This window comes from Hyaena hyaena, unplaced genomic scaffold (genome assembly GCF_003009895.1).
Source record: "Hyaena hyaena isolate Hyena2069 unplaced genomic scaffold, ASM300989v1 scaffold_171, whole genome shotgun sequence".
NCBI classification, from domain to species: Eukaryota; Metazoa; Chordata; class Mammalia; order Carnivora; family Hyaenidae; genus Hyaena; species Hyaena hyaena.
Genome location: NW_024080803.1, coordinates 326,970 through 345,230, shown reverse-complemented (window position 1 = coordinate 345,230; position 18,261 = coordinate 326,970).

Here is an 18,261-nt window from a genome sequence, read left to right as displayed (position 1 = left end):
AATGAGAGTAATCTTGGATTCCACTGATCTGAATTTAAAATAATTTGTAATTCCCTTTTTTCTTGATTTCCTAGATTCCTCACTTCATTGCCCAGCATTTCACCTTTGCCATATAAGAGTCATAAAATAACTGTAAGTACTTGAAAGCATCCTAGAAGGTAATTTGTTTGTCTAAAAACTTAAAGGTCTAGTGTATGAATCTTGCATTTTGGTGAAAATAAATGACGTTTCTGAAAAGTTTATAGCTTAGCATTCCAGTATCTGTTTAATACCTATTCAGCTATAAAGGATGAGCTAGAGGATGAGAACTGAATAAAGTTGATGGATATTTTATTTGAGGTATAATATTACAGGATAATACCAGTGATTGGCCTTTGCCCCCAAATCTCAAGTATCTGTGGATATTGCCTCTGAACTTTCTCCAGCTCCAAATCTGAGTATTCTGGTTACTGAACCCTGCAATGAGGGGCATAGGTACCTTCCCAGAGTTCTTTTTTTATTTTAAGTTTATTTATTTATTTTTGAGGAGAGGAGAGGGGCAGAGAGACAAGGAGAGAGAGAATCCCAAGCAGGCTTTGCTGTCAGCACAGACACCAATGCGGGGCTTGGTCCCACGAATCGTGAGATCATGACCTGAGCCAAAATCAAGAGTTGGATGCTTAGCCAACTGAGGTACCCAGACACCCTCTTCCCAGAGTTCTTATGGAGGCTGAAAAACCATTAGGAATGGCATTCCTTTCCCTTGTCATCAGGCTCCTCTTACCAGGCTGCTAGAATCACACTGTCAGTTAAATCCATTCTCATACTCTGTGCCGAGGCCCAGGTCTATCTCACCAAGTCTCTGCCCCTGCTCCTGACAGACTGGCAAAGGAAGGTATGATGTTATTGACCAGAGGTAATGGGGAGAAATATGGAATTTTAACTAAAATTAAACACTTTCACTGGAAGCTACTGATCCTCTCTTTAAAAAAAAGTCTGGTGAGGGGTGCCTGGATGGCTCTATTGGTTAAGCATCCAACTCTTGATTTTGGCTCAGATCATGATCTCATGGTTTGTGGGCTCAAGCCCTGTGTATGCACTGTGTCAGAGAGGAGACTGCTTGGATTTCTCTCTCTCTCTCTCTCTCTCTCTGCCCCTACATCATTCATGCACTAGCTCTTGCTCTCTCTCTCCAAATAAATAAACTTTAAAAAATGGTTAAAGAAGTTGAGAAAACAACTTCAAGAAAATGGCAGATTGGAACAATGCAGAAGTAAGAGTAATCAGAGGCCACTAGGGTTATAGCTGACACCACTTCGTTGTCTGTATTTTACTGCGAGGTCTTAAAGGGCTCTACTTTAGCCCATTAGAGCTAAAGAATCATAAACGTTTTTATGTAATTTATAGCTCTGCAAATTTCACGCATTTGAAAGAAAATATGTTGTTGTGACAATTTATACCTTTTAATGGCTGAACATGCATCATAAGCTTATAGACCATTGGCTTTTATTTACTTACATTATTAATTTACTTGTTTACTTTTATTTGCCTTTTTATGAATAATGTCTTTTTTGCTATTGGAATATTGACCTTTCTCTTAATGGTTTATAAGCACTCTTTTTGTTTATGAACTACATACCTATTACATGTATAGTTTCCTGTGCCCCTCCACCCCAAAACTAACCAGTCACATAGTTCATGCTTGATAAAAGTTTGTTAACTATAGACAAAAATTAACGTTTATCTTTAGGGAAATACGACAGAAATTACTAGTTGTCAATGTATGAGTCTAACCATAATGCAGCTAGTCTAACTTTGCTGCAAAAACAAATGATCTCTGCATCTCTGCAGTTTATAATAAAATGATTAATTTCTTAGTCACATGCACACCACCTCTGGTGTGGTTGCCTATGTGCTATATCTTCTTTATTTCAGGACCCAACACTGGAAAAGCAGTCTCTATAGACTCTATAGAGATCAGAGTTGCCACATGTTAGAGAAACATCTTAGAGCACAGCACATACTTGAGTGTCTTAGAGCACCTGCTCAAAGAAAACATACGTCAAGTCAGCCATAAGTGGTGCAGGGATAAATTCTATAGGGTTGAGTCCAGGAGAGAGAGACAATGTTTCTCAGCTAAGATCCTTTCTCCCTTTCTTTCAGCAGTTAATAGACCCCTGAGTTTTATTTCTGCATATGGCTGCCCTGTCAAACACTATACAGTAAAACTTTGGTTTGCAAGCATAATTCGCTCCAGAAACATACTTGTAATTCAAAGCAGTTGTCTATCAAGGTGAATTTTGAGAATCATTGGCTCTGTTGTGATCATGTGACGTTTGGCATCACGTACTACTTGTATTCCAAAACATCACTCTTTATCAAGTTAAAATTTAGACATGTTTGCTTGTCTTGCAGAACACTCACAGAACCAGTGACTCACAGTCCAAAGTTTTACTGTATTTCTAACAGGTAGGTGTAAGCATTTAAGTTTTAGTCATGGAATCCTAGCAGAAATGTAACCTTCAAGGTCAGGGAATCTCCCTCCATTCTTCTTCCCTCTCCATGACTAGAATACAATTCATTTTGATGAATTCTAACTTTTTGAAAAATGGATCTTGCCTTTGGTGTCTTTGCCTAACCTAAGGTCACAAAGATTTTTTTCCCTCTGCTTTCTTGTGAAAGGTTTAACTTTTAAGTCTTACATTTAAGTCTGATAACACAGTTAATTTTTGTGCATGGTATAATGTAAGGATCTGAATTCACCCCTTTGTCTGTAGATATCCACTTGTCCCAACATCATTTGTTAAAAAGACTATTCTTTCCAATTGAATTGCTTCAGGACCCTTGTTAAAAATCTGCTGGCTAGAGGCGCCTAGGTGGCTCAGTAGGTTAAGCAACCAACACTTGATTTTGGGCCAGGTCATGATCTCACTTTGTGAGCTCAAACCTGGGCATCTATGTTGACAGTACAGAGCCTGCTTGGGATTCTCTCTCTCTCTCTCTCTGCCCCTCTCCACCTCATGTGGGCATAAGTGTGCAGGCAAGCTCTCTCTCTCTCTCTCTCTCAAAATAAATAAACATTTAAAACATAACTTTAAAAAATTAGTTGACTCTAAATAAGGTTTTGATTATGGACCCTTAATTCTGTTCCTTTGGTGGCATATCTGTATCATCGATATAACCATACTTTTACATCCATATCATTCTGTCTTAATTGCAGTGATTCTATACCAAGGGTTTCAATAGAAAATTATAGGTTCCTTCACTTTGTTCTTTTCCAAGAGTTCTTTGATTGTCAGTTCCTATAAAGTAATTGTTGAAACAGGGATTGCACTGAACCTATAGACCATGTTGAGGAGATTGCCATCTTAATATTGAAATTTGCAATCCATAATAAGGAATGTCATTCAATTAATTTTTAGTTTTAAATTTCTCTCAGCACTGTTTGTAGTTGTCAGTATACAAATCTTGCTCTTCTTTTGTTAAATTCATCCCTAAATATTTCATTCATTTTATTCTATTGTGAATGAAATTGTTCCTTTATTTTATTTTTGAATTGTCCACTGCTAGTGTATAAAAATACAACTGGGTTTTATGTATTGATCTTGTATGTTGAGACCTTGCTGGATTTATTTATAAGTTCTAGTTGTGTGTGTGTGTGTGTGTGTGTGTGTGTGTGTGCGCGCGTGCACATGCATTCGTTAGGTTTTTCTACACACAAGACCACTGAAAATAAAGACAGGTTTACTTCTGCTTTTTTAATATGGACATCTTTCTTTTTCTTACCTCTAGTACAACAAACGCAATGCTGAATTTAAAGGCTGAGAGTAGATATCCTGATATAAGGGGGAAAACATTTTGTTTTTCTACAATTAATTGTGCTGTTAGCTATAGGTTGAAGAAGTCCCCTTCCATCTTAGGAGATAATTGTTTACATTTTATCTTAGCCAAAAAGCTGAGAAGCTATGGGAGATATTTTTTTAAATCATAAATTATATTAGATTTTTCTTAAGTTTTTCCAAAAGATATTATGATCATGTGTTTTTATCTATTTATATGTTATATCATATTACTATGCTATTGGTTATTCTATTGTTATTATTCAACTGATATGCTATATTACATTAATTGACTTTTTAATGCTACCCAGGGTCATATTGCATAATTCTTTTTATATATTTTGGATGCTTAACTGGCTGAACCACGCAGGTGCCCCTCATTTCTTTATGATCTGTTGTGATAGTTTCTATTTTATATCTGATTTTGGCAATTTGGCTTCTCTCTTTGTGTCTTAGTCAGTTGCTGAAGATGTTTATTTTGCTGATATTTTATTTTATTTTTTTAATGTTTTATTTATTTCTAGGAGAGAAAGAGAGAGACAGCGTGAGCAGGGGAGGGTCAGAGAGAGAGGGAATCACAGACTCTGAAACAGGATGCAGGCTTTGAGCTGGCAGTCAGCACAGAGCCCGACGCAGGGCTTGAATCCACGAACCACGAGATCATGACCCAAGCGTAAGTCGGATGCTTAACCGACTAAGCCACCCAGGCACCCCATATTTTATTTTATTTTTTAAATTTCATTTACTTTGAGAGAGAGTGCAAGACTGTGGGGAAGGGCAGAGAGAGAGAGGGAGGGAGAGGATCTCAAGTAGGCTCCACACTGTCAGCATAGAGCATGACATGGAGCTTGATCTCATGAACCATGAGAATATGACCTGAGTCTAAATCAACATTTGGACTCTTAACTGGTTGAGCCACCCAAGTATCCCTATTTTGCTGCTATTTTAAAAGGACCTCTTTTCAGTTTCATTGATTTTCCCTATAGTACTTCTGTTTTCTCCTCTATGTTATTATTGCTATGCATATTACTTATTTACGCATTATAAATCCAACAATATAGTATTATAATTATCTATTTATATAATCATATCTTCTAAAATAATTATGACAAGAAAGGAGAAAAATACATTTGTAGAGTCTTTTATATTAACTCACACATTTATTATGTCTGGAGATCTTTATCTCTTACTTTAAATTCAAGCTATCATCTGATAATCCTTTAACTTACCAATTTGTTATCTCAGAATAACTTCCTTCCTTCATTCCTCCTTTGGGGTATTGCTATGCTAGTAATTATGTGACAGCTACTACATATTTATATGTTATATATACAACAGTACAGTTTTATAATTATTGCTTTATGCAATTATCTTAAACAAATTAAGAATGGAGAAAAATATATATTTATACCGTTTTCTATTTTTACCTATCTATGTAATTGCTGTTACCAGTACTCTGTATTTTAATGGTTTCATTTCCTTTCAACCTGAAGCACTTGCTTTTGCATTTCTTATTTATTGCAAAGGATTTAGTATCAACAAATTCTCTGCCTGTGTTTATCCAGTAATACATTTGTTTACCTTTACTTTTGCAAGGGAGTTTTGTAAGATATATAAATCCTAGTTGGCATTTTTCTTTGTGTACTTTAAGTATGTCATTATGCTCTCTTCTGGCCTCCACTGCTTTCAGAGAGAAGCCAGCTCTTACTTTTATTGTGGTTCCTTGGCATATGATCAGTCATTTTTTATCTGAATAATATTCCATTGTATAGATGTACACAGTTTACTATCCACTCACCGATTGAAAATGTCTTAGCTGCTTCCAAGTTTTGGCAGTTATGAATAAAGCTGGTATAATCATCCGTGTGCAGATTTTGTGTGGACATAAGATTTTGACTCATTTAATAAATATCAATGAGTGTGATTCCTAAATTGTATGGTGGAACTACATTTAGATTTATAAGAAACTTCCAAAATGGCTATGCCATTTTGAATTCTACCAGCAATGAATGGGAATTCTTGTTATCTCATCCTGGCTAGCATCTGATGTCAGTGTTTTGGATTTGGGCCATTCTAATGAATGCGTCATAATATCCCACTGTTGTTTTAATTAGCAATTCCCTAATACATTCATGTTTTCTTATTGTTGATTTTGAGTTGTTTGTATATTTGGATACCAGTCTATCATCAGATATGTGTTTTACAGGTATATATTCTTAATAGTATCTTTAACAGGGTAGAACTTTTTAATTTTGGTGAAGTTCAACCTTTAATTATTTCTTTCATAGACTGGTGTTAGATCTATGAAGTCACTGCCAAATCCCAAATCACCTAGATTTCTCCTGTGTTATCTTCTAAGAGTATTACCAGTTTTCATTTTACATATATGCCTATGTTCTACTTTGAGTTTGTTTTGGTGAAGGTATAGGTCTGTGTTGAGATTCTTCTTCTCCTTCTTCTTCCTCTTCTTCTTCTTCTTCTTCTTCTTCTTCTTCTTTTTGTGGATATCCAATTTTTCCAATACACTTTGTTGAAAAGGCTATCTTTTCAAAAAGACTAATAATGCTTCTGCTCCTTGTCAAGCACCAGGTGGCTGTATTTGTGGGGGTCTATTTCTGGGATCTCTAATCTATTCTGTTAATCTATATGTCTTTTCTTTCACCAAGACCACACTGTCTTGATTATTGTAGCATTGTAGTAAGTCTGAAATAGTGCAGTATCAGTCATTCAGCTTTGTTCTCTTTTACTACTGTGTTGATTATTCTGAGTCTTTTGCCTTTCCATATAAATTTTAGAATTAGCTTAGCAATGACCATAAAATTTCTAGCTGGAATTTTGATTGGAACTGCAATAAATCTATATATGAGTTTGTAAAGAACTGAGATCTTTTAACAATATTATGACTTCCTACCTCTAAATATGCAATATCTCTCCATTTATTTAGATCTTTTATTTTTAATTTCTTTCATGAGAGTTTTGTGGATTTTTCTCTCATGTAAATCTTGTACATATTTTGTTAGAGATATACCTAAGTATTTATTTTTTTGGTGTTAATATAAATGGTTTTTTTTTTTTTTTTAATTTCTAGGAAAGAGAGAGAGAGAGAGAGACAGCGTGAGCAGGGGAGGGTCAGAGAGAGAGGGAGTCACAGACTGAAAAAGGCTCCAGGCTCCGAGCTGGCAGTCAGCACAGAGCCCGACGCGGGGCTCGAACCCACGAACCGCGAGATCATGACCTAAGCGAAAGTTGGACGCTTAACCGACTAAGCCACCCAGGCGCCCCTAAATGGTATTTTTTTAAACTTCAAATTCCAATTGTTGATTGCAGGTGTATAGGAAAACAATTACCTTTGTATCCTACAACCCTTGCTCTAATCTCTTATAGATTCCGCTATTTTTTTTAATCAGAGAACTTTCTAAATAGACAATTATGCCATCTGTGAATAAATACAGTTTTGTTGCTTCCTTCCCAATATTGTGTAATTCCTTTCCTTGTCTTATTAGCTAGGGACTTCAAGTAACATGTTGAATAGAAATAGTGAAATGGCATATATTAATATGATCATTTTTTTTTTCTTGGTTATTTTGTTTCTTTGATGGATTGAATTGATTTTTTAAATTTGGACTCAACTTGCATAACTGGAATAAATCCCAGTGGGGCATGGGGTGTAAATCTTTTTTATATATTGTTGCATTCAATTTGCTGATATTTCATTGAGGATTTTTCCATGACTCATATATGGGTCAAGAGAGAGATTTTTATTGTCATTTCTTATAATATCTTTGTTTCTGACAATAGGATAATGTTGGACTTAGAGAATCGGTAAGAAGTGCTCCTTCTGCTTCTATCTTCTGGAAGAGGTTGTAGAGAATAGCTGTAATTTTTTTCTTTAAATATTTGGCAGAATTCACCAGAAAACTCATTGGGTCTGGTGCTTTCTGTTTGGGAGGTTATTATTATTGTTTCAGTTAACTTAATAAACATAAGTGTATTCAAATTAACCTATTTCTCCTTGTGTATGATTTGGTAAATTCTGTCCTTTAAGAAATTGATATATTTCATCTATGTTATCAAAGTCCTATGCATAGTGTTGTGCATGATATTCCTTTATAATTTTTTAATATCTGTGAGTTAGTAATATGTCTTTTCTCTTTTTTCCTTTATTAGCCTGTGTAGGAATTTATCAACTTTATTTATCTTTTAAAAAAACTAGCTTCCAATTTTGCTGATTTTCTCCTTGATTTTCTGTTTTAAATTTAATTGATTTTCCATTTTCGTAGCTGTTTTTTCTATTTCCTTTGAATTTAATTTGTTCTTTTTTTTCTAATTTACAAAGGTAGAAAATTAGAGTATTTATTTTTCCAATACATGCATTCAGTGCCATAAATATCCTTCTAAGAAATGCTTTTGCTGCATCTCACAGATATTAAATTGTATTTGAATTTTAATTGAGTTAAAATATTTAAAATTCTTTCTTGAGACCTCTTTGACTCATGTATTTTTTAGTGTGTATTTTTAATTTCCAAATATCTTGGAATCTTCCAGCTATATTTCTATTGTTCATTTCTAGTTTAATTATAGAGAGCATACTCTGTATGATTTCTATTGTTTTAATTTTTTTTTAATTGAGACAGAGAGAAACAGAGCATGAGTGGGGGAGGGGCAGAGAGAGAGGGAGACACAGAATCCGAAGACAGGCTCCAAGCTCTGAGCTGTCAGCACAAAACCCGATGCGGGGCTCAAACCCACGAACCGGGAGATCATGACCTGAGCCGAAGTCCGACTCTTAACCGACTGAGCCACCCAGGCGCCCCTCTATTGTTTTAAACTTATAAAAGTGTTTATATTCAGAATGTTGTCCATCTTGCTGAATGTTCCATGTGAGCTTGAGAAGAAAGTGTATTCTGCTATTGCTGGATGAAATATTCTGTAAATGTCAATTAGATCACATTGATGGATGATATTTTTCAGTTGATCTATATCCTTTTTGATTTTCTGCTCCTGGATCTGTTGACCACTGACAAAGGTGTGTTGAAGTCTTCAACTCTAATAGTGGTGTTGTCCTTCCTTTGATCAGTTTTGTCTCATGTAGTTTGATTTTATTTTGTTAGGTGAATGCAAGCTAAAAATTATTGTCTTCTTAAAGAATTGATCTCTTAATCATTATGTAATACCATGTTTTCATTCTGACAATTTTCCTTGTTTTGAAATCTGTTTTTTCTGAAATTAATATAGTTATTCCAGGTTTCTTTTGATTAGTGTTATGGTACATCATTTTTATCCTTTTACTGTTAGCTATCTGTGTCTTAATAGTTAAAGTGGGTTTCTCATAACAACATATAATATGGCCTTGATTTCATATCCATTGTATGTCTATGTTTTTTCATTGGTATATTTAAAACACCTACATTAAAAATGATTATAATATGGTTGGTTAAAATCTATCCTATTTCTTATTATTTTTTCACTTTGTTATATTAATTCTCTGGTTTTTAAGTTTTCTCTTTTCTCACCTCTTTGATTTTATTTGAGCATTTGTTTTATTATTCTACCTTCTGTCCTCTCTTAGTATATCAATTATATATATTAAAAAATAAACTAAGTTACCCTAGAGTTTTTAAATAAACATTTATAAAAATCTGAATCCATTTTATTTTTTTAATTAAAATTTTCTTATGTTTATTTACTTACTTTTGAGAGAGAAAAAGCACAAGGGAAGAAGGGACACAGAGAGAGAGGGAGACACAGAATCCAAAGCAGTCTCCAGGCTTTGAGGTGTCAGCGCAGAGCCTGATGCAGGGCTGGAACTCAGAAACCATGAGATCATGACCTGAGCTAAAGTCAGATGCTTAATCGGCTGAGCCACCCAGGTGCCTCTGAATTTTTTAAAAATACTTATTTATTTTTGAGTGAGAGAGAGAGAAATAGAGAGACAGAGACAGAGACACAGAGTATGAGTGGAGGAGGGGAAGAGAGAGAGGGAGACACAGAGTCTGAGGTAGGCTCCGGACCCCTAGCTGTCAGCACAGAACCTGATAGGGGGCTGAAACCTGTGATACATGGAGATCATGACCTGAGTCGAACACTTAATGGACTGAGCCAACCAAGCGCCCCAATCTGAGTTCATTTTCAGTCCATTGTTCCACTTCACTGGTGCAGGTATAATTAAATATTTATAATTTTCCTACTTAAAACTAAGTATTCCTACCCTTTATTCTTCTTTTTTTTTTTAAAGTTTGTTTATTTATCCAGCAGAGGGAGAGGAAGACACAGAATCCAAAGTGGGCTCCAGGCTCTGAGCTGTCAGCACTGAACCTGAAGCGGGGCTCAAACTCACAAGCCCTGAGATCACGACCTGAGCCGAAGTAGGATGCTGAATTGACTGAGCCTCCCAAGGTGCTCTTTAAGGACTTCATTAAGTGGAGAGAGAGCAGCTCATCCTTGAAGATTCAGTACTGCGAGATGGAAATGAGGTAGCACATGTCTTGTATGGGAAACAAAGACGTAACGAGTGTTATGGACACTTTCTGCTCCGGAGCCAGTGTTCTGCTGCTGCAAAAAGGTCATGGAAAGAGAACCGATTCTGATTGAAATTCCAAAATATCCATAAGCATTATAGAAACCCTGAGTACGTAATGAAGGATGAGATTGGGAGTCTTATACTTGAATATATTAGACTTGTAGACTTCTCAGTATTAGGGCCATGAGGAGTGTTTGATTACTCAGTGAATGGTCTGGAGCATTCTATTTTAACCCAGGACCTGGCAGAGGGCTATTCCACTTAAACAAATATGCTGAAATGAATTGAATTTAAAAAATTCCCCTGAAGTCAAATCACACAGCTATGTTTTCAACAGATGAATGTCAGGCATATACTATGACAAATAAGACATAGGCAGAAACCAGACTATGCCTTTAGTTGAGTCAAGACTCATGTTGAGGGCAATGCTGGCCTAATTATAGGACAATCATCCCATGGGTCAGGAGATATCACTTTGGTGAAGTTTTAGAACACCAGATGGCATGAGTAAGTATGTAAAACTAAAACATCTGCAGATTTTTCTATAGTGAATGAAAAGCAAATTCAATTTTTTAAAAAATACAATAAAACTTACAAAGTTTATGGTTTGGCTTTGAAAGGGAACAAGCAAGATATATAGAGAGACACTGGAGAAGGTAAAAATGAGCACATCAAAGAGATCAGCAAGTGTTTTTTGGAACTTTATTTTCCTCTTTTTAAAGAACATTTTTTTTTCTATTTTAAGGTAGTTATAGAAAATCTTGAAAATACAGAAAAGAATAAAGAGGGAAATATAAATCCCACTTAATCCTAAACCCCAAGGTAATATCAGTTCCCATTTCAGTGTATATTATTACATCCTTCTAGCATTTTTCCCCTAATAACAGGACTTAAGCCAGGGATATCAAGGCAAGAACTCTCTGTGGATTTAAACATTTGAGCTAAGACCTGAATGACATTTTAATGGCAGTAATGGAGACTGTACCAGCAAACAGAATGTGAGGATGTGGGAGGTTTGATTGAGGGTTCAGCGTAAAGGGATAAATTTGGGGCTTGATTGCCTCTGAGACTATCTTCAATTTTGTCATACACTTGAATTTAGGAACAGGGAGAACTCATATAAAACAAAGAACTCCTTTATCTGGCATTTCTGGGAAATATGTTCCACAAACAAATAGTGCTAGAAGATGTTAATTAGTGTTGGGGCGCCTGGGTGGCTCAGCCGGTTGAGCATCTGGCTTCGGCTCAGGTCATGATCTCATGGTTTGTGGGTTCGAGCCTTGAGTCGGGCTCTGTGCTGACAGCTCAGAGCCTGGAGCCTGTCTTCGAATTCTGTGTCTCCCTCTCTCTCTGACCCTCCCCTACTCATGCTCTCTCTCTCTCTCTCTCTCAAAAATAAATAAAACGTTAATAAAAAATTTTTTTAAATTAGTGTTGACTGGAAGATATAGTTCTATGGTCAAATAAATTATCATCTGGGTTGAATAAAATCAAACCGGTTGTTCTACTGCAGAACATCTCATAAAGTTCAATGTGTTGGTGTGCGGTATGAATCCCTGAGACAGGACGTGGAGTGTGCAGCATTTCTCAAATACTGATCAAAAGGATATTCCAAAGTATATAGTTCAGGAGATTCTCCCTTATACCTGCGTAAAATGCTGCTTTGCTCAGGTTTCCAGAGATATGGGAGTGAGAATTCAAACATCATGTAAAGACAAGTTCAGAGATAGCTGTGCAGAGATACCAACATGATTTTGTCAGGCATAGAACAGGGTACCCGAGTGCCCTCCACCAGGCTCCCAAGATTATTATTGGGAGGATAATCTGGGTGGGAAAGAGGACGAGGGGCTACTGCCTTGGAGAGAGTTAGAGAGAGAAATGGTGAACCAGGCATGAGTCAAAGAGAACTAGCGAACGGAGGCAAAGCAGGCACTGAAACCCTCTAGGCCTGCTTGTAACCATTGCGGGAAAGATACAGAGGAAACCAGCTCATCAGAGCCTCAGGAAAGCAAACTGCCCCTGGGTTATCTCACTGGGATTAGAAGCTGCTTTTTGCCGCTGAAAACATTCCCACTGAAAGCTTTTTCCTTGCTTTTAAAGAAAGCATGCCTTGGGAAAATTACTTTCTAAATTGGGCTGTGATGGTCCAATTCACTATACTACGGAGGATCGTGTTGTTTTTAACTTCTACTTATTCTAACACTGTAATACGAATGTTGGAGATAAAACAAATTATGCAGAGTTTATAGGGAGGTTAAATGTCCCTATAGACCCCACAGTCCTTAGATCATGTGTCTTCAAGAGGGCTGTAACTATTATTTTAGGAATATATATGTATTATCTAGGAGATCTCGAAAGGCTTGGAAAATAGTGTCTATGATTTCTATTCAGAGAAGAAGTATGAGGTCAGAAGTAATCTGCACTGTGGAGGGATTAGACAGTAGAAGAAACGTATAGATTTTAGAGTGGGACATTTGTGGGTTTTAATTCTGCCTATCGATTCCCAGCCAGTTCTTAAGTCAAGCTGTAAATATCTACAAGGTCCCAATTCACTTGCATCATGCTCTACTTCGACTTGTTAGCAATGTGGCTCCAGTGGTTTACTGTTGTCTTAAAGCCCTGATTCCTTATCAGAAAAATTGGATTAGTAATATTAGCTCAGAGAGTTCAAATGAGGTAAATCTTAAATATACAGAAGATATCCAGCAAGATTCTCAAGGATATAGTAAGTGACAAAAAAAAAAGCATTCACTGAGCAAGTCATTGGCAGGTGAGGCATATTTTGCTACTTTGGTGTTCAAGTTACAGGTTATCAGTGCTGACATCTTCTATAAAAGGTGGTAAAAGGCCTTGATTATCAGGCATTTGTGTTGCAGGGAAAAGTTGGTTATTTAATCTGAGATGACTGTATAACTTCAGATACATTATTTAATATCTCTGTTTTCTGTCGTGTATCATTTCAAAGAATTCCATCCCATCCTAATACAGAGTTTTGAGGTTCAGAGATTTGGGTAGGAGGCTCAGCTCCTTATGACTTTATTTATTTATTTTTCACCTAATAAACCTATTGCTGGATCTTCCTATTTAATGTGTTAATACAGAACTACAGCTTTGTTGTATACAAATTTGTATTTTTAAATACTTTTGGGGCATCTAGGTGCCTCAGTTGGTTAAGTGTCCAACTCTTGGTCTCGGCTCAGATCATGATCTCATGGTTTGTAAGCCTGAGACCTGAGATGGAGTCTGTGCTGACAGCATAGAGCCTGCTTGGAATTCTCTCTCTCGCCCTCTCTCTCTGCTCCTCTTCTGCTCTCTGCTCACTCCTTCTCTCAAAATAAATGCTCTAAAATTTTTTTCAATAAATATTTTGATAATTATTTTTCAGTATCTTTGGTTTTCTTTGTGCATCTATGTATTAAAGGCATGTGTTTTATTTCATTTTTTAATTTAAATTCAAGTTAGTTAACATACAGTGTAGTGTTGGCTTCAGGAGTAGAACCCAGTGATGGATCTCTTACATATGACACCCAGTGCTCAGTGGGAAAAGTGCCCCTCACCCATTTAACCCATCCCCCCACCCCTGTCCAGCAACCCTGTTTGTTCTCTGTATTTAAAAGCCTCTTACATTTTGCCTCCCTCTCTGATTTTAGCTTATTTTTCCTTTCCTTCCTCTATGTTCATCTGTGTAGAAAACCACTATTCTGAGAAGGGGTCCAATTCTTTTTTTTTTTTTTTAATGTTTAATTTATTTCTAGGAGAGAGAGAGAGAGACAGTGTGAGCAGGGGAGGGTCAGAGAGAGAGGGAGTCACAGACTGAAACAGGCTCCAGGCTCTGAGCTGGCAGTCAGCACAGAGCCCGACGCGGGGCTCGAACCCAATAACCGCGAGATCATGACCTAAGCGAAAGTCGGACGCTTAACCGACTAAGCCACCCAGGCTCCCCAGAAGGGGTCCAATTCTTTACCAGACAGCTAAAGGGTCCAACAGCACCAAAAGAAGGTACAGATCCTCTGGGTTTGGGTCTTTCTAATATCTCCTCTGGGTCTCAAATCTGCCACTCTTCCAGTTCAGACTCTAGAAGGTGATTTAGAGGCCGGATCCCTTTGACTTTAGACCAAGCCCCTTCACCTCTACAAGTCTCTGTATCCTCATGTGTAGAAAGAAGATCAGTGATTCTTGTCCAGTCTAGTTCCCAGTAATAGAATCAGGAAAAATGGAGATAAAGTGGACAAACCATGTGGGCTTTGTGAGACAGGATATATCTGTCTAAGACGATATAAACAGCAAATGGAGAAAGAGAATTCACAGGCCTCATCCCATTGGGGTCTTCATCAGGATGCAGGGACCCTGCACTGGATGGTAGGAGATCATGTTTCTCATTTTAACTGTATCTGCCTGTGTTATCCTTTGCTCAGTTTTACCCCTTTCCACAGTTTTACCCCTTTGCTCTCCATTTTATCATCTGATAGAACATCGGGGGACTGGAAGGGAAGGAGATTCCAATAAAATGCAAAGATTGCTCACTCCTCTCCATTCTAAGAGTCCGTGAGTATTATAACTTCCCTTTTCTGTTGCTATCGTAAGTGATAGAGTCAACATTCATGTCTACTTGGAGTCAGATGTTTGTAGAGAGGTCCTTGCCGGAGGCATATACAGTAGTGGAGTCTGATGCACTGCCCTGTCCTATAAAAGTGCACCTTCTACATTTTGTTGCAGAGGAAACAAATGCACAGCTTGGCCTCTCGCTAAAGAACTTTCTGCCCCACATTCTTGCTGGTCAGATACCAGGTGCCAAGGAGCAAGTGATCCCGCGAGAATTTCACTTTGGCATTACTGAAGACAAAGGGGCCATTTTAAAGGTTCACAGTCCTGGGCAGGCTCAACACCTAGCTTGAAGCACAGAGCCTGATTAATTGGGTTGTCACTTCCAACAATTCTGAGCTTTGGCCTTTCCATTTGCCAGAAGAAAAAAGAAAGCAGCATTCCTATACTTAATTTTCACAACCTTGAGTCAACAGAACGTGACAAAGGCTGGCTATTTCCCACCCAGGCGTTTCTTCTCCTTATAATACCCAGCCTCACTGCTTCTTTTCACTTGTCAAATTGAGGTAACGTGTAAAATTGAAGCATTGATGCAAGAAACCACTCCCGTACACATGCCATCAACACATAACACACACACATGCACACTCATAGATGCAAGTGCACACACTCACATGCACACACATAGATGTGCAGACACACATGTGTCCTCTCACATATATACTTCCCTGTTGAAAAAGAAAGCATTTGAGAGTCTTAATAAATATTGTTAGTCTCTTTGGAGTGTGTCAGGAGACAGATTTTTGTTTCCATTATGTGTCTGCATTCGACTTATTTCATAATTAACCCTTAGTGATAAAAGTTATGATGACGGTAATAACAGCTGGGATCTAACGAGTGCTTATTCTGTGCAAGGCTTTGTGCTAAGCCCTTTATGTACAACACCCCTCCCATAAATGCTGTAGGGTCAATGTTGTTGCTATTATTTGAACTGTATCAATGAAGAAACTAAAGTGTGAGGAAACGGAATCACCTGCCCAAGGAAACAAGGTGCTTCTCAAATCAAAGTGTTTCTGATCCTAAATCCCAAGATTTGGCCACTCTCTTCCACTCATTCTTACACACATGCCCAAAGTTAAAATTTCAAACAACAAAAAGAAGACTTTGATGTACCTACTGTGAGTTTTGAATTGACCCCTTCCTGGTTATGAAGCAAAAACAGGTTGATTCTTAATCCCTAAGCAGGAATGAACAGTATATTGCCACTTTTAACCACAGAAATGACCATTTAATATGGATTTATAGACCCAAAATATATAAAGCAGGATATCTTAAACAAGAGTGAGGCAGGGACTGTAAGTCTGTGAAGCATTAGACAGGAAGAAAGCTTTGAAATATCTGAACAAGGGAGGAATTGCAGGGGGACAGGCCTTGACAAAAGATATTCGCATAAAACAAACAGACAAGTAAAAACATAAACCACTCTGAGGGCCAGAAATTACGTCTTTCCAGGTTTCAACCCTAGCTTAGAAAACAGATTCACTAGCAATTGGAAAAGGGAAAGTTCATTGAAGACCGCAGTTTTCAGAAAGCTGCACAGAGGAGCACCTTAGTGGCTCAGGTGGTTAAGTGCCTGACTTTTGGTTTCACCTCAGCTCAGGATCTCGCAGCTTGTGAGATTGAGCCCCATGTCATGCTCTGTGCTGACAGTGTGGAGCCAGTTTGAAATTCTCTCTCTTTCTCTTTGCTCCCCTCCCCCAAATATATAAACAAACTTTTAAAAATGTGGCACAGAAATGTAGAATCTTGAGGTGAGCTCTTTAAAACGGCAAAATGAAAATAAACAGAAATGACCGCAGACCATTTATTTAAAACAAATTTTTTTAATGTTTTTTATTTATTTCTTAGAGAGAGAGAGAGACAGTGTGAGCAGGGGAGGGGCAGAGAGAGAGGGAGACACAGAATCTGAAATAGGCCCCAGGCTCTGAGCTAGCTGTCAGCACAGATCCCGACACGGGGCTCGAACCCACGAACCACGAGATCGTGAACTGAGCCGAAATCGGACGCTTAACTGACTGAGCCACCCAGGCGCCCCCATTTATTTTAAAATTATCTCATCTTGGAAAATTTTACTACACTTCAAGAAAACACAAATAATCTCAATCCATGTAATAATATTTTGGGAAAATGTAACACCACCCACAATTCCATCTCACTGTAACAGGTTCTACCTAATAGGACAATACATTAACAGAGTTTGATCAAATACTTCTGTGTGCCCACTGCTATACCAGATGTTTGAGAGTTAAAAAAAAGTACAACCCAGCGTTCTTCTGTTCTCACGAAATTGACAATTTGATTTATAATTATCCCTGACTTTTATTTTATATCTTAGCTGGTGCTGTTGTCAAGGGGAAAAGCCCAAATCGATCGTGGTGGGGAATGTGCTGCTTCAGTCTTTTGTTCAACTACCATATTCCCTTTCTGTCAAACAGTGTCAGGCTTTCTACTTCCAAGGCTGAGGACCCCCGTCTTCTTACAGCTCTTTCCCTGGGGAGCTGGAGTCCAGTCTCAGAACCATTCCTGGGGGGCAGGGGGAGGTGCGGCTCAACCCAAATTAAGGCAGTGTGGATAGTGACACGTAAATGAGTGCAGGGCTACTCCGGCTCTGTCTGCCCTTTCAGAAAGTAATCAAGTCAAATTATCATTGAGAAGAAGCGAGGCTCAAGGCTGTGGGGCGTGCAAATGAAAACCAGATTCAGATGCAGGCCGCCTTGAGAAAGCCCAGGACCTTTATTTAAAGACAGAGAGAGACAGAGAGAGACACAGACGGAGAGGCAGACAGGAGAGAACAGAGAGGGAGAGAAAGAGAGAGAGAACGGAATCATGTTTCCCCAGATTTTACTTACCTTTAAATACTTTGCTTTCTTGTTCATTTCTCCCCTTCTCTGGTTCCTGCTCAGAATCTTCTCTGAGGAGGCTGAAGACTCCAAGGTCAGGCAGAGAACCACTCGGTGCTGGCACAGGGAAGAAGGAAGCGAGGGTGGGGTCAGTGCTCTGGCATGAGTGCGCCTGGGCTCTGCAGTGACCTTCGAACAGCTCGGTGGGAAGGGGCGAGAAGTAGTTTTGGTCTAAAGCTGTGGGCCATGTGGGGGCCCTGTAAAGTGCACCCGAACTCCTTAGGCCACTGGTCTCTGCTGGGCAATTTTGTTCCCCAGGGGACCTGTGGGCAGTATCTGGAGACATTTTAAGTCGTCAGTGATGAAGGGATTGCCAGTGGCATCTATTGAAGGGACGCTCCTAAATTCCCTACGGTGCACAGGACAGCCCCCTACAACATACAGTTATGTGGCCCAAAGTGTTCATAGAGCCAAGGCTGGG